Here is a 26,077-nt window from a genome sequence, read left to right as displayed (position 1 = left end):
TCTCTATCGATGTTTACTTGGTCTGCTATGCTTCTCACAGTCAGCCGATGATTTTCAAGCACAATTCGATGAATTTTTGCAATGTTTTCATCAGTTCTGCTTATTACTAGCCTCCCTGACCTCTCTTCATCAGTCACGTATAATCTCCCCTCTGAAAAATGTTTAATCTATTTGTACGCTGCCATTTTCTTCATGGCATTATCTATAAACGTGATCTAACATGTCCCTGATTTCACTTCCACTCTTGCCAAGTTTAACAAGAAATTTAATATTTGTTTGTTGTTCTAATACAAGCTCAGACGTTCTCACGACGGCACACAAAAACACTCAATAACAATGAATGCTAGTCACCAGCACACATTAACACGAACACAGTTGTGAGACACTGATATACCAAGGTTATGAAACCTTACCGAGCTGTTTGTACAGTATTGCCAATGTAAGCACACTGTGGCAAGTTCACGAACTTAATTGTCATATCTTGTATATTTGATAATAATAGTACAGCAGGAAGTAATGAAGCGGTATTGGAGCAAATTTGCTTTATTTACCCCAGAGGCAATTGTAGCAGCTAGCTTCCATGAAGATGGCAGTGTTGAATCTATTCTCTACGCAGTCCATTTCATTTCATTTCATTTCACTTCATTTAAATTTCATTTTATTACGTGGAGGTTAGTAACAACTTTGATACTTATTTAAAATAAACATTATCTAAGTCCATCATTAAAAAAAATCCAATATAAAGAGACTTATGCTTTAAAACATCAGTTCTGCCCCATCCCTCCAATTCCCACTTGTGCATTCCAAAGAGCCATTTTAAACACTTTTATCTGTTTTCCAATGATTTCAAGCACATTTCCATATTACATATTTATATCATCGTCACTTTATCAGATTTAGATGTTTTAGCTCACTTATCCTCTTTCCAGGGAGTATGGTTCTATCTTCACTTCTCAATATGGTTCTGTCATCACTTCTGTGTTCATTAGTATTGTATCCCTTTATTGTTATGTCAGAGTCATACTTCACTTTGTTAAATGAAGATTTTATTATTTAAAAAAATTAAATTATTTTGTTTTCAATTGCCGTTGACATTCAGTATTATATTAGTTTCAGGTGTACAGCATAGTGGTTAGACATTTATATAATTTATGAAGTAATCCCCCAATAAGTCTAGTACCCGTAGGCAACATACATAGTTATTACAATATTATTGGCTATGTTCCCTATGCTGTACTTTACATCCCCATGACTATTTTGTGACTACCAATTTGTACTTCTTAATCCTTTCACCTTTTTCCTCCCACCACACATCCCCCTCCCATCTGGCAACTATCAATTTGTTCTCTGTATTAGATGAACATTTTAAAAGAGAGAGAGAGAGAGAGCTTTCCTTTAAGTTTCTTCCCCCCTTAACTCTCTTCAACTTTGATCTGTATTTCTACTTTTACACTGTAATGATGTAATGACGGATGCCATTTATTTTCTGTTTTGCAACAGTGATTAAATCTTGGTTTGCTTACAGGTTGATGCTACACATATTGAAACTCAGTAGTCAGTATTTATAGTATTAGTGAACATGATTAGAGAGAATACACCAGGCCCTCCATATATGCGGCTTTCTTATGTGGATTCAACCAAGTTCAGATTGAAAATATTTGGAAAAATAATCCAGTTCCAAAAGGCATAACTTGGATTTGCTAAGCAGCAAACACTATGCTGAATAATGCCATGATGAGTCGGAGTACCCTGCTATAGCCGACATGTAAATATAGGTTTTGTGCCAATACTACTTCATGTTATATAAGGGACTTGAGCATCCTCAGATTTGGTATCGGACGAGGGTCCTGGACCCAATCCCTAGCGGATACTGAGGGACGACTGGATATTCTCTCCTTGAACAGTATGCCTTTACCATAGCCTCATTTCTCCCTTTCCCCAGTCTCTCCACCATATTGTCTATTCTGTTTGTCAAGTTCTGTTTCCTAGAGACCTTGCCTCTCTCTTCCCAATACAATGTGGGCTAAGTGCCCCTGGCTCACTGCACAGTTGTCATCCTGACAGCTTTTCCACAATTCTCCTAGGTTAGGGGCATCATTTGCTGGATCACATGTACTTTCCTTTCCTGTGTTATGTCCCCACTTTGTATATTCCATTCTCTAATAAATTCTGACAGTGTATGATAGATTCATTTGTACATGTTTCTTACCCTAAGCTTACATGATCATTTGAGAGGTTGTAGGAATCTAGGACTGAGAACCATTCTCCTTTAGAGCAGCGATCAGCACACTTCTGCAAAGGACCGGATAGTAAATATTTTAGGCCATGTGGTGTCTGTGCCACCACTCATCTATGCCTTTATAGAATAAAGGAAGCTATAGACAAGAGGTAAATGAATGAACCTGGCCGTGTTCCAGTAAAGCTTCATTTTCAAAAGAGGCAACAGGCTAGATGTGGCCCCTGGATTGTAGTTTGTCAATCCCTGCTTTAGAATTTTGAAAACATGTTTTATTGTATTCTAGCATCTCATGTTGCTAATGAGAAGTCTGGTGCTGAACTAATCCTTGTTTCTTTGTATGTACACCGGCCCCAACCCCCCAACTGAGCACGTTTAGAATCTTCTCTTTAATTTTTGCATTGTAAAATTTTACAGTAATATATACAGATGTGGGTCTTTACTTATCAATTTCTGGGTATATGGAGGGATATTTTAATCTGAAAATTTGAGACCTTCTTCACCTCAGGGAAATTATTCTCCGCTATAGTTATTTCTGTTCTATTCAGTTGGTACAAAAGTAATTGCGATTTTTAAAAAAATTGCCCAAACCGCAATTGCTTTTGCACCGATCTAATGTCTCTAATCTTATTTTCTGGAACCTCTTTTGGTCTGCTGATGGGTCACTTGGATTAACTCTCTTTGTGTCTAATCTTTTCTTTCTTTGGGGGGGTTCTTCTGTCTTATTTTTTTGAGAGGTTTCTTCAACTCTATCTTCAACTCTGTCTACTAAAATGTTTATTGATGTTTAGTTTTGGTCAATAACATTTAAAAATACCTCTTTCTTGTCCTCTAACCTTCTCCCCCTTCTTTTGCCAGAGTACCATGAAGCTGCTGACCAAACTCTTGACTTCTGGAAGTTGCTGGGAGTTGTAGAGTGTTCTGAGTGAGAATGTAAAGCTAGGTTACAATCAGGAAGCATTCCTATGGAAACTTTTCTGGCTAAGTAGATCTCAAAAGAAAGGGATTGGAATCTCTAAGATTCTGTCATTTAAGTTGTGACATATTTTTTTCATATAGCAATATTTATTCATTTTGGAACCTGATTGTATATTTCTAATTTTGTATTTTTAAAAAAAACCCGGTATTAATTAAACTTTAGATTACACAAAACCTAGATTTTTCAGCTTATTTTATTTTCTCTGAGGGTACTAATTAGCATTTTTCTAAGTCTTTTTGGAATGATCATATTTATGTTTTAGGGAAATAATTCTGTGAGGAATCTAATGAATGATTGGAGTGAAGTAAGAATGGAGACAAAGGAAGACCTTGACAATGATCCAATCTGTAAATTATGAGAATCTGAATTAAGTCAGTAGCAAGGAGTCAGAGAAGGTGTCCATTTGCTAGGTAGAAATAATAGTAATTGATGCCTGATCATATGGGTCAGGGAGAAGGATGAGTCATGGATGATTCTTAGGGTTCTGGTTTGGGAGAAGAGGAAAACACAGGAACTATATGAAGAGAGTATTAGGAGAAAGATGATCACATGGAACTAAGGTGCATATTGGATATTCAAGTGGAAATATAAGTGTACAGTTAGATATAACGGACTGAAGCTCAGAGCATTGACTTTGGTTTCAGATATATGATTTGCAGTCACTGGCATAGAGTGTTAGTTGATGCCATGGAGATTATATAATACAAGTTAGGAAAAGTATTAGTGTGAAAAGAGAAGCGAGACTTGTTCAAAAGTCTGAGAACCTCAATACTTAAGAGATTGAAGGAAGAGGAAAAAGTAGAGGGGCAAGAAAATTAGGAGAAAAACCATGAAAGAGCCTTAAAAGCCAACTGAGGAGAGAATTTTGTGGCATGAGGAGATGTTTTACAGAGTTAAGTGTGGTAGGGAAGTCAACTAACATAAAAATTAGAACTTTATCTTTGAATCTGGCAACAATAAGGTCTTTGACGAGAGAGCAGTATCAGGAGAGAGGTGGGGATAGAAATTGGCTTATAGCAGTGGTTTGAAAAGCAGATGGGTGTTTACAAATTGGGGACATAAGAGTGTAGACAACTTTTTCAAGTAGGAAATAGTTTGGCTATGAAGAGAATGGTGTAGGGTTGTAGTTATAAGGAAAAAGAGAATGAAGGAGCAAGACTTTTTAAGTAGAAACAAGTGATAAGAATATTTATGTGCTGAAGAAAAAGAGCTAGAAAGAGTGGAAAAGCTAGAGATACAGTCAAGAAGGAATAATTAATATAGTAATATTCCTAAAGACACAGAGGAAGAATTAGATACAGAGCTCAGGGAAAAATACTTAACCAGAATTTTCCAGGAAAAATTATAACTAAAGAATAGGGAGATAATGGCTTAACAGTTCAAGGTATGAACACCAATGTAGTTGAAATGAAGATACATTTAAGTTATTTTGTTAAAAATCTGAGAAAAAATGTCAACATTTTCTCCTGAAAGTGGAAATATAGAATGCAAAAATGTTAAACTAATAGCAAATATCTAAATATGAAACATATTAATAACAACTGAGCAGTATGTAGTGATGGTGGGGGTGAGGATGAAACGTATTCTAAGTTAAATAAGATGGCTGAAAAGGGTTTGACTAACTCCCACTCAATCTGAAGGCCTGAGCTTAGATGTCGCTTCCTCCATAAAATGTTCTCTGAACATCTTAGTCAAGATCTGGTCTCTTCTATGTACTTCTGTAGCATCTTTTGCTTCCCCATAATTGCCCTTAATATACTGGAATGTAAACATCTGTACAATTTCAACCAGATGTTAAGTGACACATGGACAAGGACTAGGTTTATCTTTTTTGCCCTGTGACTTTCAAATCCCATCACAGTGGTTGGCATATAGTAAGAGTTCCATGTCTATTTGTTGACTGAGTATATGAATTTCACTCTTGATTCTGAAATTTTGATTTATAGATTTAAAATTATATACAAGCATAAACAACTATAAATAGAATTTTTTAAAAACAGGACATTTTCCCTTATATTTTAGGGACTAGCATAGATAGCTGAATCATATGGTAAAGAATAAACAAGAAATGATTACCAAAAGAGCAATAAAGGTTAGATTAATATGACATATATAAATTATAACTATTTATGGAGGAGTTAAGTGCTTCTTTTAAAAGAACAATGATTTCATGTAGGATTTTAAAATGTCAACAAGATAATGTTGGAAAAAAAGATACCATTCAAGCCCAATCACCTAAAAAGTTAAAAGTTAACGAATGAGCAAAGGTCAATGCAAGCAAAAAGAAGCTGGCATCTAAAGGAAAACCATTACCAATTTATATTGATAAAGGGTGAAATGCACATTTTGCCATCCTTTTTTTATCTATCTTTACCCCTTTATGTATGTGTGTATTTAGTTAGTGAGTTATTGCTGTTGTGTTTTAAAGTATATTCCAGACATCTTATTCTTTCACTAATAACCACTTAAATAATGTAGATATTAGCAATTTTTGTATCATTTAAGCTGAGTATATTCATATAATGTTAGAACATGGTCACATAGTATAACACATAAACTCTATGTGTTATAAAAAAAGCAGAACATTTATAAGACATAATTCCTGAACACATGGAGGAAAACAGAAATTATCAATATAAGTTTGACTTAAAGACCCAATCACTTGGAAAATTATCCTAAGTAACTTCAAGGTCTAGAGGAAAGTAAAATTGCAATTATATGGTATTTAGAATAGAATGACAATCAGAATAGTAAGATTATACTCAAGGATTTTAAATGTTATTTAATAAATAAGAAAAAATGAAGAATAAACAGGCTGTTTATTATAAGAAGTTAAAAGAGGACACTATAAGCAATCTAAGAACATTAGGAGGATAGAGCAAAAGGATTAAAGCATGAAATTATGAATTTAAAAACAAATTCTAGTGTATACCTTCAAAACACACTTCAGAGGGATCAATTACTAGACAAACTTCAAGCAAAACAACAAAAACAATAACAGCAATAGCAGAGAGGTGGGGGGCAGAGAGAGAGAGAGAGACAGAGAGAGACAGAGAGAGACAGAGACAGAGAGGGACAGATTATAAATTTATAAATGACAATGGTTATAACCACTAATGTATGAAGTTTCATTATTGCAGAGGTAATAATTCTTCCCAAAATTACTTATAAATATAATGAATTTCAATTAAAGTTGTAAATTTTTTTCAGGGACAGATTTGACAAAATGATTTTAAAGTCATTTATAAAACTAATGTTTTAAAACATTGAAAAAAAACAAGTAAAATAAACAGTATTTGATTAAACATGTCGATATATAAAAATTGTTTTAGAAAGTAAGAAAACAATAAACACAAAATTGAGGGTAGTGGTTGTCTCCAGGTAGATGCGTTGGAAGGAGAAACAGGAAAACAGGATGAGAAGGACATAGGTAGGTGTAAGTTAATGTTAACATTCTTGTTCTTGGGCCAGGTGATGGATTAATGAATATCCATATCATTATTCAACAATAATGAATAAATGCATACTTACACACATACGTGAAGTAACATAGGTCTATTGCAATAGCTATGACTGACCAAGAATTTTGATTAACCCAATTTCATGCACCTCTAGAGCTCATTATGAAAATTTAATGAGAGAGAATAGCTAAGAAAATTTTACATAAAAAAATTGTGTGTGTGTGGGAGGCAGGGGAGAGGGGTTATTTAGGACTAGGACTTAAATTTCTTGGTATTAAAATATACCAGAAAGCTACAGTAATAAAAACAGTGTATTTCTGATCCAGGAATACACAGTTAATCTAAAGAAAGAGAATACAAAGTCCAGAAATAGATGTGTGGGTGTTTGTGTGTATTATGATCAGTGATGTATTAAAGAGAATTTAGCATAGTGAAACTCATAGTTCTAAATAGATATTTTTATTATCTTTGTTAAGGTGTAATTTTACTTTAATGTAAGACAGAATAAATCATTTAAAAATTATCTTGAAACACTTGCTAAAAATTCAGAAAAAGATTAAATTTCATCCTGTGCTTCCATAAGAACTAAGGCAAATTCCAGTTGGATTAACTGTTTAAATAGAAAAGGAAAACAGACATATTAAAAAAAACAATAGGAACAAACAGTTAAATAATCATAAAGATTGTGAAAGGCTTTCTAAGTACAATGTCCAAGAAGTAAACAAAAAAGTCTTAATTTTTGTCGTTTCTGTTAAATAAAATCGCTCCCAGGATTTGGTGAATAATTGCCTTCAGAATATCTTGGCCTGATATCTATGCCCTCTTCAAAGAGATTTGCTTTTTCAGTGGCGATATATAACTTTTTTATTTCTTTATTCTTGAAGTTTAATCAATTAAAAAAGATAGTTATGCGTGAGCTCTAGTCTGCACCAAGTGTACCTGAAACACATATACTCTTTTACTTGGCCTAGTCACATTCTTTCTTCATTTTAGAAAGATTTTTCTCTGGATTATGTCTTCGACTATTTTTAATACAAATTATTTTGTTGTATTTAGGGGGACAATGAATATCACCCATTTCTTTTCCTCCTAAATTTGAAAGCAGGAAAGAACTAAGACCCAGGAGACAGATTAATGAAGTTTAATATGTTATCTTTATTATTGTAAATTGGAAAATATGACTTGACAGCTGAGGCCAAATGGATTGATTATATTCTTCCTGAATTAGACAGATTTACTCTCCTTGTCTCATGCCTTGCAGACAGCATTCCAGCTTGCGGCGAGATGGAGAGCGGGCGGTACCTCTCCACAAACAGGCAGATCGGAGGCAAGGGCCAAAAGGCACTGATCCACCTGTTTCCACATCTTTAATCCAAATTTACCCATCAGATAAATCACTCTGTCAACGGAGTAAATGGAATTAGAGGAGAGAGTAAAGGTAAAATTATTCCTTATTTTTTCCTCTTACAGAATTGAGTAGTGCTTCTCTCCTGTCAATAGAAAGACAAGGCAAAGGGCAAAGATTCTTTACTTGACCAAACTTTAGTCAGGCTCTCGAACCTTCTCCTAAGCCCATCTGTGCCCTTCCTTGTAAAATCCAGTTTAAGTCAGTTAAACCAGAACCCACCCAACCCTGGATATCTGATCAGATCCCTCATGATTCCCCACCTCCCAGGTGGTGTTCCATCACCCTGGCCTGTCTTCAGCAAAGAATCCTATCAGGTTGGTTTAGTCAGAGTCCCCTGTACTCTGAGATTTCCTTTTAGTAATTTTCCATGCGCTGACCCCTGCCCTGCTCCTTAGTTGTAAAATCCCCTGTGCCTGTGCTGTTTTCGGTGTTGAGCCCAATCTCTTTTCCCCACTGAAAAATTCCACTGTGGTTGTCCCTATGCCTGAATAAAGTCTGCCTTACCATCTCTCACAAGTGCTATTGAGTATTTTTTTCACTAACAGGATCATCTCAACATTATTAGGAGGGATTTCTGCTTCAGACATCTATTATGCCAGACTATCTTTACCTAGATTCCATCATTTTTAGTTTCACTCTGGTTGCTTTAATTTCTCTCATTTTCATCTGTCTTCAACATGACTATTTCTATCTTTCCTCCATGTCAATGACTCAGTCTGTAGCCATATGTATTATGTTTTCTGCTTTTAAAAATTTATCCATTGGGTCTTTAATAATATTGTTTAGGTCCTCAAATTGTTTCATTAAACCTGCAATCTTCTTATATCATTTTTGGTTGTTGTTTTAAATCTATGTTTGAGCATTGTTAATGTTCTAAATGGTTGGAAGCACTGTGGGTAATTTTTTTCCCTTAGGCCACACACACACACACACACACACACACACACACACACACGTAGAAATAAAGAAAAAAAATACTTCTTGTTTTCTACATGCTAGTTTCTTCCCTTTCTCCCTAAATCCTTCTTTCCTTTCTTTTCTTCCCTCCTTTCCTTCCTTGCTTTCCTTCTTCCATTCTCTGTGTAGCTTGCATGCTTGCCATGACGTTCCTTTTTCTAGCTTAATCATGATTGGGTGGCTCTGTCCACCCAAATTTTACTTGCTCTGATAGAATGTGGGAGGATTCTTACCTCCCTTCCCACCCTTTGACTATTTACTTCCTCTGCTGTTCTACAGTTTGAATGCTGGACTCTTTTTTTCTTTTTTTGTATGTGATCCATCTACTTTTTTTAAAAAAAGATTTTTATTAAAATATAGCTAACATACAATATTATATTAGTTTCAGGTATATACCATAGTTATTCAACATTTACATACCTAAAGAAGTGATCACCATGATAAGTCCAAGTAACCATCTGATACCATACTATGCTATCACAGTTATTGACTATATTCCCCATGACTTATTTATTTTACACCTGGAAATTTGAACCTCTTATTCCCCTTCATTTCCCCCTGTCCCCCTGCTTTTAAAATTGTTCAATTTACATTGATATTCAATATTATTTTATATTAATTTCAGGTGTACAGCATAGTGATTAGACATTTATATAATTTAAGAAATGATCCCCCTGACTAGTCTAGTAACCACCTGGCACTGTACATAGTTATTACCATATCATTAACTATATTCCCTATGCTTTACTTTACATCCCCATGACTAGTTTGTAACAATCAATTTGTACTTCTTAATCCCTTACTGTTTCTCACCCATCCCCCACCCCTCCTATCTAACAACCATCAAAATATTGTCTCTATGAGTTAGTTTCTGTTTTGTTTGTTTGTTTATTGTGTTCTTTAGATTCCACATAAAAATAAATCACATTGCATCTGTCTTTCTTTGTCTGATATACTCCACTCAACACAATACCCTCCAGGTCCATTCATGCCACCCCAGATGACAAGAACCGATTCCTCTCCATTGCTGAGCAGTATTCCACTGTATATATGTACCACCTCTTCTTTATCTATTCTTCAATCTACAGACACCCAGGCCGCCTCCACATCTTGGCCATTGTAAACAATGCTCTAATGAACATATGGATGCACATGTCCCCTCAAAGTTGCATTTTGACTTTCTTTGGATAAATACCCAGAAGTGGGATTACTGGGTCCTTTTTTGTCTCTTGTTATAGCCTTTGTGTTAAAATCTATTTTGTCTGGTATAAAACTGCTACCCCAGTTTTTCCTTTTTTCATTTCCATTTTAATGAAATATCTTTTTCCATCTCTTTACTTTCTGTCTATGTGTTTCTCAATCTGAAGTGAGTCTCTTATAGGCAGCATATGTAAGAGTCTTGTTTCCTTACCCATTCATCCTATCTTTTGGTTGGAGCATTTAATACATTTACATTTGAAGTAATTGTTGATAGATATGTAGTTGTTGCCATTTTATTATTCATATTTTTGATTTTTGATTTTTTTGGTCTTAAAGAAGTCCCTCTAAGATTCCTTGTAATACTGGTTTGGTGGTGATGAACTCCTTTAGATTTTTTTTTTTATCTGGGAAGTACTTTATCTGTCCTTTGATTCTAAATGATAGCTTTGCTAGGTAGAGTAATCTTGGTTGTAGGTCCTAGCTTTTCATCACAGTGAATATTTTCTGCCAATCCCGTCTAACCTGCAAAGTTTCTGTTGAGAAATCAGCTGATAGTCTTATGGGATCTCCCTAGTAGGTAACTAACTGCTTTTCTCTTGCTGCTTTTAATATTCTTTCTCTTTAAACTTTGGCATTTTAATTAGGATGTGTCTTTGTATGGACCTCTTTGGGTCCATCTTATTTGGGACTCTCTGTGCTACCTGGGCTTTTATGTCTATTTCCTTCACAGGGTTAGGGAAGTTTTCTGTCATTATTTCTTCAAATAGGTTTTCAATTTTTTGCTCTCTCTCTTCTCCTTCTTGTGCCCCTCTGATGCTAATGTTGGTATACTTGATGTTGCCTCAGAGGCCCCTTAAACTATCCTCATATTTTTTGATTCTTTTTTCTTTTTGCTATCATGATTGGGTATTTTTTGCTACCTTATCTTCTAAATTGCTGATTTGATCCTCTGCTTTATCTGATCTGTTGATTCTCTCTAATGTATTCTTTATTTCTGACTTTCTTTTTTATGTTTTCTATCTCATTTTTATTTTTCCTAATCTCCTTGTTGAAGTTCTCCCTGAAATCATTGAGCATCCTTATAATTAGCATTTTGAACTCTGCATCTGGTAGATTGCTTGTCTCCATTTTGTTTAGTTCTTTTTTTGGAGCTTTGTTCTATTCTTTTATTTGGGACATCTTTCTATGTCTCCCCATTTGGGCTTCTTCCCTGTGTTTGTTCCTACTGTGTTTCCCCGAAAATAAGATCTAACTGGAAAATAAGCCCTAGCATGATTTTTCAGGATAACACCCCCTGAACATAAGCCCTAATGCGTCTTTTGGAGCAAAAATTAATATGAGACCCGGTCTTACTTCTAGGAAACACTGTATGTAGGGCTGCTGTGCGTCCCAGTCTTAGTAGAGTGGCCTTATGTAGTAGGTGTCCTGTGGGGACCAATGGCACAGTCTCCCTGGTCACCTGAGCCAGGTTCTCCAGGTGTGTCCCTTGTATGGGTTGTGTGTGCCTTCCTCCCATAGTTGAGCCTTGGTTGCTATTTGCATGTCAATGTGAGGGATTGACACTTGGGCTTTTTGGCTGTGAAGACTGGTGGCTACTACTGTGGAGGAACTGTTGTATAGGGGCTGACCCTACAGAGCAGGAATTGCTTTAGTAGGGATCTGGTGCCTGCCCAGTCTGCCCTTTCGGTGTGTTTTCCTTGGAGGAGGCCAGGTGACACTCTGGCTCAGTCCAAAGCTGGCCACCGGGTACTAGCCCTGGGCCCTGGGAGGGCCCTTGTTGTAGGCCAAGTTCAGCCATATGTAGCTCCGTTTAGATGTGAGGTGTGGTTGGCAGAATGTCCCTTCTCTCCCCAAAAATGTCTATGCCATAATCCCTGAAACCTGTGAATATGTTATATTACGTGGAAAATGGGACTTTGCAGATGTAATTAAAGTTACTGACTATGAAATAGGGAGATTATCTTGGATTATCCAAGAGTATTCAATCTAATAACATAAACCCTTAAAAGCAGAGAACTTTCTGTAGCTGGAGGAAGAAGAGATGCGTCAGAAGGAGAAGTCAGAGAGATTCAAAGCAGGAGGAGGACCCGAGGGGAATTTTCTGGTTTGAAGATGGAGCGGGCAACACGATAAGGAGCTCAGGTAGATTTAAGGAGCTGAGAGAGGCTCCTGGCTGATAGCCAGCAGGGAAACAGGACCTCAGCCTGCAGCCCAAATAACTGAATTCTGTCAGCAGCCTGAATGAGCTCGAGAGAGACTCTCCCTCAGAGCCTCTAGGTAAGAGTCCAGCTCGCCAACTACTTGATCTCAGGCTGGGAAACCCATGTCAGAGAAACCAGCTGAACTCAGCAGACTCTTGACCTATAGAGCTGTGAGGTAATAAATGTGTATTGTTTTCAGCTGCTGAACCTGTGGTAATTGTTATGGTAATGAGAGAAAACTAACACATGGAGTATTAGTTAGAAATGTCATGATTTTCATGACTGACTAGTCTGTGATCAGGATGTGAAGGAGCAGGGGTAGGACTTGCTGTGCTGCCTGATTCTGCTTCAGTTCTTTTTCTTAGCTACCTTTTTTTTGTTGTTGAGAAATTGATATATTTAGATGCTGTCTTTCCTTCTTTCTTTCTTTCTTTCTTTCTTTCTTTCTTTCTTTCTTTCTTTCTTTCTTTCTTTCTTTCTTTCTTTCTTTCTTTCTTTCTTTCTTCTCTCTCTCTCTCTCTCTCTCTCTCTCTCTCTCTCTCTCTCTCTCTCTCTCTCTCTCTCTCTCTCTCCCTCCCTCTCTCTGTCCCTCCCTCCCTCCCTCCCTTCTTTCCTTTCCTTTCCTTTTCTCTCTCTGTCTTTCTTTCTTTGAATTCACTACTGGTGAACTTATGTTGTTATTTTTTAGTTATGTGTGCTTTAATTCCTGTGGTATTGGAAGAGAAAGGGAATCAGTAGTGTAGCTTCTTTCAGCTGTCGGAATCCCAGGGTCTTTTGCTCATTGAGTCTTCAGAAATGAGAGTGAGGGAGCATTCCCTGAGTTTAGAATAAAACAAAATTAGTGAAAATTAGGGCTGTTTGTTTAAGATGTACATGTAGTGATTTTATATATGTATATATTGCAAAATGGTTACTACAATAAGATTAGTTAATACATCCAGTATCTCACATAGTTACAATTTTTTTGGTGGTGAAACTTTTAAGATATATTCTCTTAACAACTTTCAAAATGTACAGTACAGTATTGTTAATTATAGTCACCATGCTGTACATTACATCCCTGCAACGTCTTCATTTAATAACTGGAAGTTTGTACCCTTTGACCACCTTCACCCATTTCCCCTACTTCTCCTCTCGCCGTCTCACTCTGGTAACCACCAACTTGTTCTCCATATTTATGAGTTAGTTTTTTTTTTTAAGATTCCACATATAGTATTTGTCTTTCTCTGTTTGACTTATTTTACTTAGCTCTCAAGTTTCATTCATGTTCATTCATTACCAATAGAAGAATTTCCTTTGTTTTTATGGCTGGATAATATTCCATTTTCTATCTATCTATCTCTCTATCTATCTATCTATCTATCTATCTATCTATCTATCTATCTATCTACCTACCTACCTAGGTGTCTATCTATGTTTCACATCTTCCTTATCTATTCATTTTCAATGGATACTTAGGTTGTTTCCATGTGTTGGTTGTTATAAATAATGCTACAATGAATTTGAGGGTAAAGATACCTCTTCGAGATAGATATTTCATTTCCTTTGGATAGATACCCAGGAGTATGGTTGCTGGATCATATAGTAGTCATATTTTCAATTTTTTAGGAGCTTCCATACTGTTTTCCATAGTGGCTACACCAATTTACACTCCAGCAGTCTATGAGGGTTCCTCTTTCTCCACAGCCTCACCAACACTTATTTCTTATCTTTTGATTGTAGCCATTCTAACAGGTACAAGGTACTATCTCATTGTGGTTTTGATTTGCATTTCCCTGATGATTAGTGATATTGAGCACCTTTTCATGGACCTGATTAAGTCTGATTTTGAACCCATAATCTTCACTAGACACATTGTGCACATACTTAACAGAATGGGAAAGTTCAGGGCAAATGCCTGCTCAGATGAGTCTCTGGATCACTTGCTCATCATATTGTGTGGCTGGTGATGACTCTTATTTTTGATAGACCCCAGAACATGGCTCTGACTACCCTGTGTTCCTTTATCCACCTAGGTTTTCCTTTTTTTTTTTAAACAAACAAACAAACAAACAAACAAACAAACAAATATTTATTGAATACGCTGTTGGATCCCTTTAGTTTGCTTTCAATTCTTGGGTACTGATCCATGTTAGTTTTCTATCACCACCCGAGAAATTGCTAGTGGCTTAAAACAACACAAATTTATTATCCCTCAGTTCTGTAGGTCAGAAGTCTGACACTGATCTCACTGGGCTAAAATCAAGGTATTGGCCGGGCTGCCTTTTTTCCTCCGGGTTCTGGGGGAGAATCTGGTTTCTTGTTTTTTCCAGCTTTTAGAGACTGCCCACATTCCTTGACTGGGGGTGGGGAGTAGGAGTGGGGGAAGGCTTCCTCCATCTTCAAAACCAACAACAATATGTGCTTTCCTTGTCACATCTCTTTCTCTGATTTCCTTCTTCTACTTTTAAGGACCCTTGTGATGATGTTGGGCCTATCCAGATAATCCAGGGGAAATCTCTCTATTTTAAGGTCAGCTGAATAGCAACCTTAGTTCCCTTTGCTGTGTAACATCACATATTCACAGGTTCCAGGGACTGGAACGTGGACATCTTTAGGGAGAGCATTATTCTGTCTATCATATGATCCCTTACGGTATGCTTCTTGTCTTTTATTATTGGGTGACATAAAAGTCTGATTTCTTGTTTTTTTCCTCTAGACACTCCTCTCTCTATAGGAGTTGGTGTCTTCCATGTCACCCAACCCCACCCACCCCTGATCCCATCCCTTCTGCACCTAATGCGCCTCCATACCCATTAGCCCAGGTGACTCTCAGGCCTGACGTTTTCTGGTCTGCCTTCTCTTTCATCTATTATCAACCACAATTTTTGAATTCTAGACACATCATTTGTCCTTGGGCAAGCCATCCCATTAATCATAGTGAGTAATTGCAATGAGCGCATGTATGGTTTCCGTCAGTGAAAAAGGACACATACTGTCCTGTTTGGTGTTATGCAGTAATAGCCACTGTTCTTAAAATTTTAATGCTAGTTCATTTATCGCTTTATTTTTCAATTAGCTTTACCACAGTTAAGAACAATGTTAGAGATGGATTATGAAAGAGTTACAGAGTCAGAGAGTGTGAGAGGCAGTGCACATTATTGTTTAAAATTTTTATAAGGTGCAAAGTACTTATAATAAGGATTATTTCTGTTTGGACTTAGAAGGAAGTTTAGTAGAGAAAAAAAAATATTTTAAGAGAAAATGCCAGTCACGTAGGCCGTTAATCATGTAGGCCGTTAATCATTTCTTTACTGTTTAGTAAAGAAACTTTTAGCTTACACTTACACACATGAAATATTAGGTGACAATTTCACAACAAATAACAAAAACCTGTTGGGTTTGTAGGTGAAGAAGTTTTCAGTGGTTTGGGAATATTTTGCTATACAATTTAAGTATTTTATTCAATTCTATTAGAAATCTGGATTTACAATAAATGGCAAAAATGACCTAAACGCACACTGATGATATCAACTTTCTGAAATGACAACCTGGAAAATTTGATTATATCTACTATTTTAATTACACATAATACCCACTTTCTTTTAGTTTTCATTTAACAGGCAAAGCAATGCTCATTCCTATAAATAAAGTTTTTACACCTTAAATTTGTTGTTGACAACAATTAAACCTACCTAGAAATGTTTAAATTTTCTCACTACAATAACCCAGTTTCAAGGTCCTCTGAAATATACAATAACATTTTGATGAAAAGTAATAAATGAGGAAAAATGATAAAATAATATGTACTTTCATGGTTTTAATTTTTCCCCCCATTTTAATAAAACATGTTAGGATATCAGCAGGAACAATATACATACCATAATAAGTACTAGATAAAAAAATAAAAGTAGACCTGGTTTTCTTTCTTTAATTATTCTCAGGTTGCATTATCTACCTTTAACACCAAGGAGACAAACAAATGAAGTGGAACGATAGAAAGTTTTAATGGACTTTCAGTTCTTTTTGCCAATAAACAGCAATTCAGAAAAGAGTTAAGTTAAACCTTGAAAATGTAAAGAAATGTCTCAAGATACCCTCTCAGAAACTTACCCACTTACCCTGTCCCTCCAATAAATGGATTCTATTTGGTGGTGGGTGTTTGATGTTAGTGAAAGTTTGAAATCCTGGGGGTACTAGAGAATAGTTGGAGCAGTCTGTATAATAATTTTGTTTTTTTCTTTTAAGGATTAAAACTGAACTACAGGTTTATGATGAGCTCTCTGAGGCATTCAGGTGAATTTGTTTTTGCTTGCCTGGTTCAGTTTAGTAGATGGAATTGGTAATACAATAAGATTTAAAGGCATCTGAGTAAAGCTGTCCCCTCAGCAACTCTTAGTACTCTCGAAGTTCCATTTACAAATTAGCCATCTGTAAAGTAAATTGCGTGTAACATTGGTAGCAAATTTGATCAGTAAAATATTTACTTATCTGACAGATCTAATGTTTTTCTTTACAAGTGTAATATATTAGGAAGAGGAAGACTTTTTATTCAGAACCTTCTCTACCCGATGTGAAACATGTTCAAACTTTCTGAGCCTTGGTTTGAAAATGCTTAGGGTGGTCACTGAATGTATCACCTAGACTCATCTCCTAGGCCCTACAGGTGTCAGAAATCTGGAAACAGAGAACAAATAAGCCATGATATGAAATATAAAAATATACGAATGGAAAAAGCAATCTTTTATTTCTTAAAATATTGATGTAATCTACTTACATAATCAGCTCTTTAGCTGATATTTAAGAAGGAACATAAGCAGTATGGAGAGGGGATTTTTTATGTGTGTCTCTGTATGTGTGTGTCATGTTGCAGTAACGAGAAGAATCTAAATCACACTTCCTGTAATGTCCCAAGATTGAATGTTATATATTTGACTTTTAAAAAAGCACATGTTGAGAAAAAGAAACCAACAATTTTTCTATACTAAGGAATGGGAGGGTTGGAACTTCAGAGAACAATGTGGGTGGGGAATTTTTAGAATGAATTATCCACTTGCAACGTATTCAGAAAATTTTGATCAAGACAGTCCTTTGATTTTAGTAACACATGGGATTTCACACTTTCTCTGAGCAATTCAAGTTTCCTTCTCAGAATCTTTTAATTACTTAGCTTGAATTATATCATGTCATGAACTGAAAATTTTATGGGCTCAAATATAAAATAACTCTTAAAAATAAAGTAGAAAAATGATTTTAATAATAGAAATTTTTGATAAGATTTGAAAATTCTTACTCAATGTAATACTACTCAATATCTAGAAAAGACTTTCTAGGTAGATAAACTGGATTCCAGTGCATTACTCTTCCATCCATACTTGGTTGGGATTGTGAATTAAAGACCTGATATAGTAGAAGAGGTATAATCAGAGATTAAATTTTAAAATTAATTGATCAAAAATGCCTCCTATTTATGTAAGTAAAAATTCAAGTATATGTTTATGATTTTTTGTTTCTTTACGCATAATGCAATATATAAATGATGTATTATAGAATTGTACACTTGAAATCTATGTAGTTTTGTTGACCATTGTCATCCCAATAAATTTTAATAAAAAAATTCAAGTATAGCAAATTGTATTCACTTTAGTAGGTATTTCGAGAAGAACACAGGACACAAAAATAATCACCGGTGCAGCATGAATTTTTTTATGTGAATACAAAAATTAAAATCATAGAATTAATGAACCTTATTTTGGGAAACCTATCATTGCTTGTCAACTTAAAGAATGTAAAGCATAGGAGTCGGTTCTCTTCCAGTTAACATTTTTAAATGTGCTTAGTATAAACTGGAGCTTTATTAGATACAAACCTAGGTTAGTATAGAAAACATTATAGTTTAACTGAGGTAATTGGACATTTTGAATAATTTTGTTTCTGTGTACCTCTCCCTAAAATTCCACTGAAAGGAAATAGTTCTGTGAGTAGTAGGCAATTATATTCTTAACTTAAATATTTACTTTAGGAAAGATGATTTGAATTTTACGCATAAGTGAGTTTTGAAAGTGCTTGCTCTTATAATTGGGCATGAGTCAGCGTGGATTTTTCACAAATAAATCCTGTCAAATGAATTGACTTTTTTTTTCTTTTTTGAATTCTCGTGTTTTATTCAAACAATAATGGAAGCAATATATTTTCCCATCTTGTTTTAGTTTCAGCATTTTCAAAACTTTTCCAGCAAAATGGGTCTTTCTCTAGATTTAAGTGTTCATGGATCCTTGAATGGATTTCAAGGAATCAGTGAAGCGGATGAGATATATGTCATATTTGAGCTTCTTCCAAATAAGTTGAAAATTGACTCCGTGGGAAAAAAATAGTTTTTGTCAAATGTTGTTTTTAAAGAATTATTTCAGAATGCACAAGTGTAGAGTTGCATTGGATGTTACTATACTTTGTTGGGTAGCAAATAGTCATCATTGTCAAAGTCCTTTCCTCTTGATATATATATTTTACCATGTTTCCCCCAAAATAAGACCCAGCTGGACCTTCAGACCCATCAGATCCAACTTATCTCCTGGAGCAAAAATTAATATAAGACCCGGTCCTACATCATATTATACAAGACCGGGTATTCTATTCTATTCTATTCTACCCGGTCTTATATTGTATTAAAATAAGACCAGGTCTTACATTAATCCCCGCTCCAAAAGACGCACCAGACCTGATGGTCCGGCTAGGTCCCACCCTTGGGGAAATGTAAGCTTCCATTATGATTATGAGCATCAATCCATAGTATATGGCCTGGCTTAGGTTGGAGAACATCAAAGAAAATAAAGTAGAAGAAAGTGTGTTTCCTTGGGGTCATCCCAAATGTGATGGACACCAAAAGCATAGTCCCTCTTGTGCAGCAAGTTTCTTGCTCAGTGGAACCATAAAGTCAGCAAAATCAAAGGAATAACTGGCATCTGTCTATTGTGGGAATACCTAGTACAGAATGGACCATTTTCATGAGAAGATAGGTCAACTTGAAAAAAACTAGAGAAATTTATACCAACAGCCTGGACCTAGAGCATCCTGCAACATTGCTTATTTCATAGCCAAGCAAAAGAAACCTTGTGACTGGCAGACCTTGGAGCCATCCGCCCTAAAGCAGTCAAGGAATCTGTAGTCTGAGAAGAGGAAGAAAAAGTGAAGTGGCACCTCTGTCAAGAAGTGTTACCCTATCCAGAGTCACCAGCTTTTCTTCTGTTTGAAGAAGGTTTTAAGGGAATCTGAGATGAGTTCCCTTCAGCATGCAATTGAATAAATGCATGGATAGTTCTCAGTATATCCAATTCCTGGTTTCTCTGTTACATACATGCAGATGCCCACTTGAGAGCCCCCTTTGGAAGCATCAGATGCTTAGGCCAGTTTTGACATAATGGAAAAAGTCTTTGCCAAGCAAAATCTTGGAAGAAAAATGTCTGTACTGTGGGTACAGATGGAGCACAATGCTGTTCCACAAAGCCTCCAGCTTTACCATGTTGTTGAAAAAGAAACTCCACACATCAGATTGACTTCTTGTTTTCTAAAGCCACGTAATATATAGACAGTAATTCTAAGAAGTCATGTCCACTTTAACTTAGAGTCAGGACCTTGAATCATGCTTTATCAATAGGATTTGTCAAGAAATAAATGCTGAAGTTCACTGGCTTTCTACAGTACAAGTTTTGAAGCAATTGATTAACTTCAGGAAGAAAGCTTTACCTTTCTTAAGTGACTAGCAAAGCCCATTCTTGGATAGATTTGACAAAGAAGAATTCATTCATGACTAGAGTGACTTGATTGACATCTTTGGCCATCTGAGTTAGCCATAACTCTTGACTCAAGATCCAGCAGATCCCATTATGGGTGCTCCAGGACTACCTGGTAAAGAGCATCTTCCCCTTGGTACCTGGCTGCAGTACCTGTTTCTAGTTAGTTTACTCCACTCAGATGGTAAACAAGCCTTGGTAGGTCACAAAGCAGTCCTTTCAGAGTCTTGCCAGAAACCTGGGCTCCAGTGGAGGGCAGTTGCTCGGGGGATGTCAAAGACATGTGAGGGGCACACTGAGTTATGTAGCTCCAGGACAGGGGCCAGAGGACAGTCAGCATTTTCCTTGTAGGGGGAGCCCTCTGCCCATGCAGCCGGCAGACTGGCGCCATCTTTCCTGTGTTGATGAATTGACTTTTTAAAAACTGATATAATTATGATCATAGATGCACCCTCACCCCAATAAACACACACACACACACACACACACACACACATGCACACACACAACCCTGTCTAGACACAGTTGCTTATATAGTTACTGTTTGATTTTAGAATTCCTGGAATATGGTATTATAATAACACCTACTATTTGCTGGGTAACTAGTTTATGCCAGGCACTTTTCTAGGAACTTTTCATGGTTTCTCATTAAATTCTCAAAAAAAAAAAATCATGGGGCAATTATCTTCATATTATAGATAAAGAAAATGGAGCCTCAGAAGTTAAATGACTTGTCCCCAATTTTACTGTAAATGGCAGAGTCAGAGTTGGAACACAAGTGTTGTCTTTTTCTGAACCTCTCTTCTTTGCCTCAACCTTCAGTTGCCTCGCTCAAGATTGAAGACAACACTGGATCTAGGATGACCAACTGTTTGATTTTTCCAGGAAAGGGAGATTCCTAGAACGTGGAGCTTTCAGTGCTAAGGTTGAGAACATCTTGAACAAACCCAGGTGAGTTGGTCACTTGATTTGTAGGCGTGTTCCTACAGCTACTGGACAGTCTGCAAGGCCATACTGCTCTATCGAAGCTTCCTCTTCCTGCCAAATTATCTGCACTGGTGGGGTGTTCTCTGATAAAAACGCTTTCCTTGTTAACACAGTGTGACACTTACCAGTCCTTTACTCTTCTGTTCAATCTAATCACCTTGTGAGTTTTCTTAACATCTTTTTTCATCTGAATTTTTTTTTTTCTCAGTAGAAAGAGTATGCGTTTCTTGATGGTAGACTACATGTGTTTATAATAGGTCAGCATAACAGGTAAGATCACAGACTCTGGGGACAGACTGCTAATTTATAGCTGTTAACCATGAGCAAGATCCTGTGGTAGAACCAAGAGTATAGTGATTCTTATCAGAATTCAGAGAGTTAGCCATCTTGAATTTGAGGCTAGAATGTTCTTCCTTCTGTATAAGCTAAGGAAAATCTCTATGGTCATTCTTGTTGCTCACTTTTTTCCCCCATGTAAATTACAAATAATTCAGAAATGTTGAAACAGTTCTATTAAAGAGAAAATGCTTCCTGGTATACTTAAAATATACCATCATCATTTATGTGTACCGTTTTAATCTAGTGGACTAGGGTCTTTAAAACAGTATGATATTGCCAAGCAATGAGGCTTGGCAGTGACCTGAAAAGATTTACTTACTAGCACATAAAAGTGCTTCCATTAGAATGTAAATTTTGAGTGAGGGAAGCTACTATACCTTTGTAGTTTGGTTGTCCAAAGATTGATACACTTTAGGACATAAACGTGCCTTTTAAATACAGTATGATTTTTAAACGTGTTTCCATGTCTATTACATTATGTTTGTGATTCAGAATACTTATTGACACAGTGAGTCATTCTCCTCTTGGTTAATCAAGTGAAGTGGCAGTTGATTTAAGGAGGAATGCCATGGTAGTACATACAGAGAGCAGCTGTTTTTTGGTAGCAATGAAATGCATGGATATAAAAGTAATAAAAAGAGGTATAGATTTGAAGAGGTATGGATTCTGACCGCATGGCTTCCTTCCTGTTTACTTTTTAACTCAAAGTTATAACATAACGTTATTATTATGTAACATAACAATATTAACAATTATTTATTCAATTTTAATAAATATCAAACATTATACTAAGTAGATTAATAATAATTGTTTGAATTCAAAGGTTGTGATCAAGATTATGAAAGTATGACTGGAAATGTGAAATAATGACAGAAATTCTGAAAGGTATTTATTTTGTTTGAATGTTTATTTATATGTTCCATTACCAATAGAACAACACTTCTAGGAAACACCAGGCAATTCTATGTGAAGGTGTTATAATGGGAAAGATCAACATATACTTACTGAAATTAGAACATCACCTTTCTAAGAGGCTTCTGATCTTCTAAGCTAATTTTCAATTATCTCCTAGGACATTATACTAAAAGTGATGCAGTGATCTTAGCAAATGTAGAAAGTCTTTCTGGGGTGCTAACCTTAGAATATTTCAGGTCACTATTGCTGAACTATCTGTCCCTGGCATCTAAGCATTGGGGGTGTACCTAAATATGACTGAGATGTCTGGTAAGGGCATCACAAGCCAGAAGCTGATTCAGTGACAGAGGTCCCCTTCCTTCCTCGCTTGTCTTATATTCCTCTCTTTTTGGATACTGCTTTTCATGCTGAATATTCTTTCATTCCTTGAATGACAGGGAGCAACTGCCCAGAGAGATGATTATAAGGTCGTTAAATAGCCGGGGGTGTATATTGGAAATTTGGTGCCAGTTAACTCTGCTTTCTACAAACCACACACTAAATAATTATTAACATGTAATAACTGGTAACATATGAGGTGTGATCAAAAGATGTGGTGAATGTTTAAGTAAAAAAATTATTACAGTAAAAGACACATTACCATTAATCCACCTCAAAATACTCCCCTTCACTTCCAATACACTTATCCCATTGTTCTTGCTACTTTCTGAAGCAGTTCTGGAAGTCCTCTTTTGTGAGTGTCTTTAGTTGCACTGTCATGGCTGCCTTGATGTCCTGAATCGATTCAAAACATTTACCTTTCATGGTCACTTTGACTGGGGAAGAGCCAGAAGTTGCAAGGTGCCAGATCCAGTGAATAAGGTGGATGAGGACACACTGTAATGTTTTATTTGACAGAAATTGCCATACCATAAGTGATGTGTGACACAGAACATTGTTATGATGGAGGATGAAATGGTTTTCCCATTTCTCAGGCCATTTTCTATACACATCGTTTCTTAAATGCTCGTTAAAGATACTCATGAAAGAGGACTTCCAGAACTGCTTCAGAAAGTGGCAACAATGATGGGACAAGTGTGTTCAAAGTGAGGTAGAGTATTTTGAGGTGGATTAATGGCAATGTGTCTTTTACTGTAATAATTAAAACAAATTTAAACATTCATCATATTTTTTTGTCATACCTTGTATAAATTTGTACCTCTTCCCAGGAACTAGGATATGGCATCTCCTGTTCAATAAAGCCTATTCAGAACATAGATGTGATGCTTGAGGTTGAGGTAGACATTTTGTGACCATTGTATTAGACATTTTGAGAAAAAAAATTATATATATGATCTTTGTTTAGAATTTTGGTGCTGTGCAAATGAAAATTATACAGTATAACTACAGGTAGTGTCACCAGCTCTAAGACCAGCTAATTGATAGTGGCCCAAAGCTGGCAGTTGTCAGCAGCTCAAGTTCTGAAGTGAAATATGATGGTTTACGCATTATTCATGTATGAGTGTTTCCAGGCTTTCATCTCCCTCTTCCTGTCTAGGGCATTCTGGTGTCTTTGGTCCATTACATCACTCTCTGCACCCTTTGAGGGGGGCTAACTTGACAGAAGGATTATTTTGGGCTCTTATGATATGTAATCAGAAGGTAAGGTTGATGACAGAACGGACAATAGTGGATCAGGAGGAAAAGTTTCTTTTTTTCCTTTTTTAGGGATTGTGTATAAAAGAGATATGAGAGTGGCTGTGGCATGTGAAGAAAGTGGATATGAGGTTTAAGAACCAGTTTACCAGGACTGAACTATAGTGGTTTACTTTATTTTTTAAATATGAAATAATTTCATCTATTTCTCAATAGATTTTCTCATTGGAATAATACAAATAATATAAATAAAAGTTGTATATGATTTTTGAGAAGGTAAAATGAGTATCTCCATATTCTTGTTAAAAAATGTTGAACAAATATTTAAATAACATTGATCTGAAGGAGAACGAAATTACTAGTCTCCCTTGTTCCGATGCTGGGTCTAAGGTTCTAGCTAATTCCTACTTTATGGACTGAGATGTTTCCAACATCTGAAGAGAGTTTGGGCTTGTGGTTGCTGGTGCTTTCCTGGAGTTCCTCAGAGTTTGACTGAGGAAGCAGAAGGCGGCAACTCTAGTTTACATCATACAGAACTGCTAGGCTCAGGGGTTCTGGTCGTTCTGCTCATAGAGAAGAGAGACTGTTTTCAACGATACCACCAAGAAGTTTATCTGTGGGTGGGCAGATGCATTGAATCAGTCATGAGCTCATAATTCCTACTTGCAAGCAGACATGGCTAAGTGCTTATCTGGCTCTGCTATGACTAATGTTAAATATCTTTAAACATGTAGGTGTGGCAGTCCAGGATGCAAATAAAACAAAGATCTGAATCGCATAGAGAAAATAACAAATCCACTGACCAAACTTGGCAGCATTGCACACTGTTATTAAAAAGCAGTGATTCATAGCAGCTGTGGTCATTTCCAAGTGGCCAAAAGAATTGGATGGAGGGACAAGAATCCCAGTGTGTGATAGTCACCTAAATCGGAATGAATGGCGCTTTAAACCTCTCTCAACTAGACTGTCCTGGGGTCCTTTGAGAAATCGAGGCTCAGCAGTTCATCGAGACCCTTCGGCTGAAGAGCCCAGGATTGTTAACAGACAGTGATAGTCACACGGATCTAGGTGCTGAGAACTGGTGTTCTGTTAAGGACAGTAGACCACTTGGAAGTCCTTCATTTCTGCATCCTGTACAGTGAGATGGATGGTCAGTAGTATTCTTTGGAGAGGAATATAGAGATAACCGTGGAATTTGGACTATCTGTATTTACTACAAATTTTAAGTATCATTGGAGATTTTTTCCAAGTTGTTTTTCTTTTCTGTCTTGTATTTTTTTTTTTTTGAGTTGCTAGCATGAAAATCCAGTATCTTTTGCATGGGTATGAAAAAACATGACTTTTGTATTACTTATTCAGAACTTCTGGTTGGTGTTATGTGTTTAAGGCATGTATGTTTTACTGCTCCATCTCAACACGAAGCTGACATCTAGAAATAACTGAAAAATAAGTTAATTGTTTTTAGGTACAATCTCTTGAGAATACAGAGAAAATATATCCATAATGTCCATTTAAGTGTACTAAAAATCGTCTTTCCCCCATATTTTGGTTATCTATTTTTGTGTAACAAACCACCTCCAAATTTACTGGCTTAACATCAGTAATGGGGTTGATGAGATCAGCTGGGCGGTAGTTCTGTTGGCGGGTGCTACAGTCATTTGGAAGCTGATTTGGGCTGCAACACCCAAAATGGCTCATTGACATGACTGACAGTTGGTCCACTGAGAACTCAAATGAGATGGTCAGTCAGAATGTCTCAGTGCTCCTCACTTTGGCTACTCTGTGAGATCTGAGCTTCTCACATCATGGCAGCTGGTTTCTAACAGGAATTGTTCCAAATCACTTGAGGCTCAGCCTTGAGTGATCACTTCTGTCACATTCTATTGGCTAAAGCAAGTCACAGATTTGAAGGAATTGAAGAAGACTCTTTAATAAGTAGTGAAAATATCAAGAAGTAATGGCAATGTTTGTGGCCATCTTTAGTCCACTA

General features: G+C 36.3%; 1 protein-coding gene across 2 annotated transcripts in view; it reads left to right on the top strand.

Moving 5' to 3' along the window:
* MRPL39 (mitochondrial ribosomal protein L39) overlaps window positions 1–26,077 on the top strand; it is a 157,606-nt gene that overhangs the window by 59,883 nt on the left and 71,646 nt on the right. The window contains exon 9 of one of the 2 annotated variants that reach the window (XR_013994919.1): window positions 21,034–21,162. The exons of the other annotated variant lie outside the window; for it this stretch is intronic. The gene's annotated coding sequence lies outside the window, so the exon portion shown is untranslated. The remainder of the gene's footprint in view (window positions 1–21,033; window positions 21,163–26,077) is intronic. 2 annotated transcript variants of the gene reach the window in all.

The sequence above is a fragment of the Rhinolophus hipposideros genome (assembly GCF_964194185.1).
Source record: "Rhinolophus hipposideros genome assembly, chromosome: 2".
Classification (NCBI taxonomy): domain Eukaryota; kingdom Metazoa; phylum Chordata; class Mammalia; order Chiroptera; family Rhinolophidae; genus Rhinolophus; species Rhinolophus hipposideros.
The sequence above is the reverse complement of the archived record's forward strand: the minus strand, read 5'-3'. Positions and strand labels throughout refer to the sequence as shown.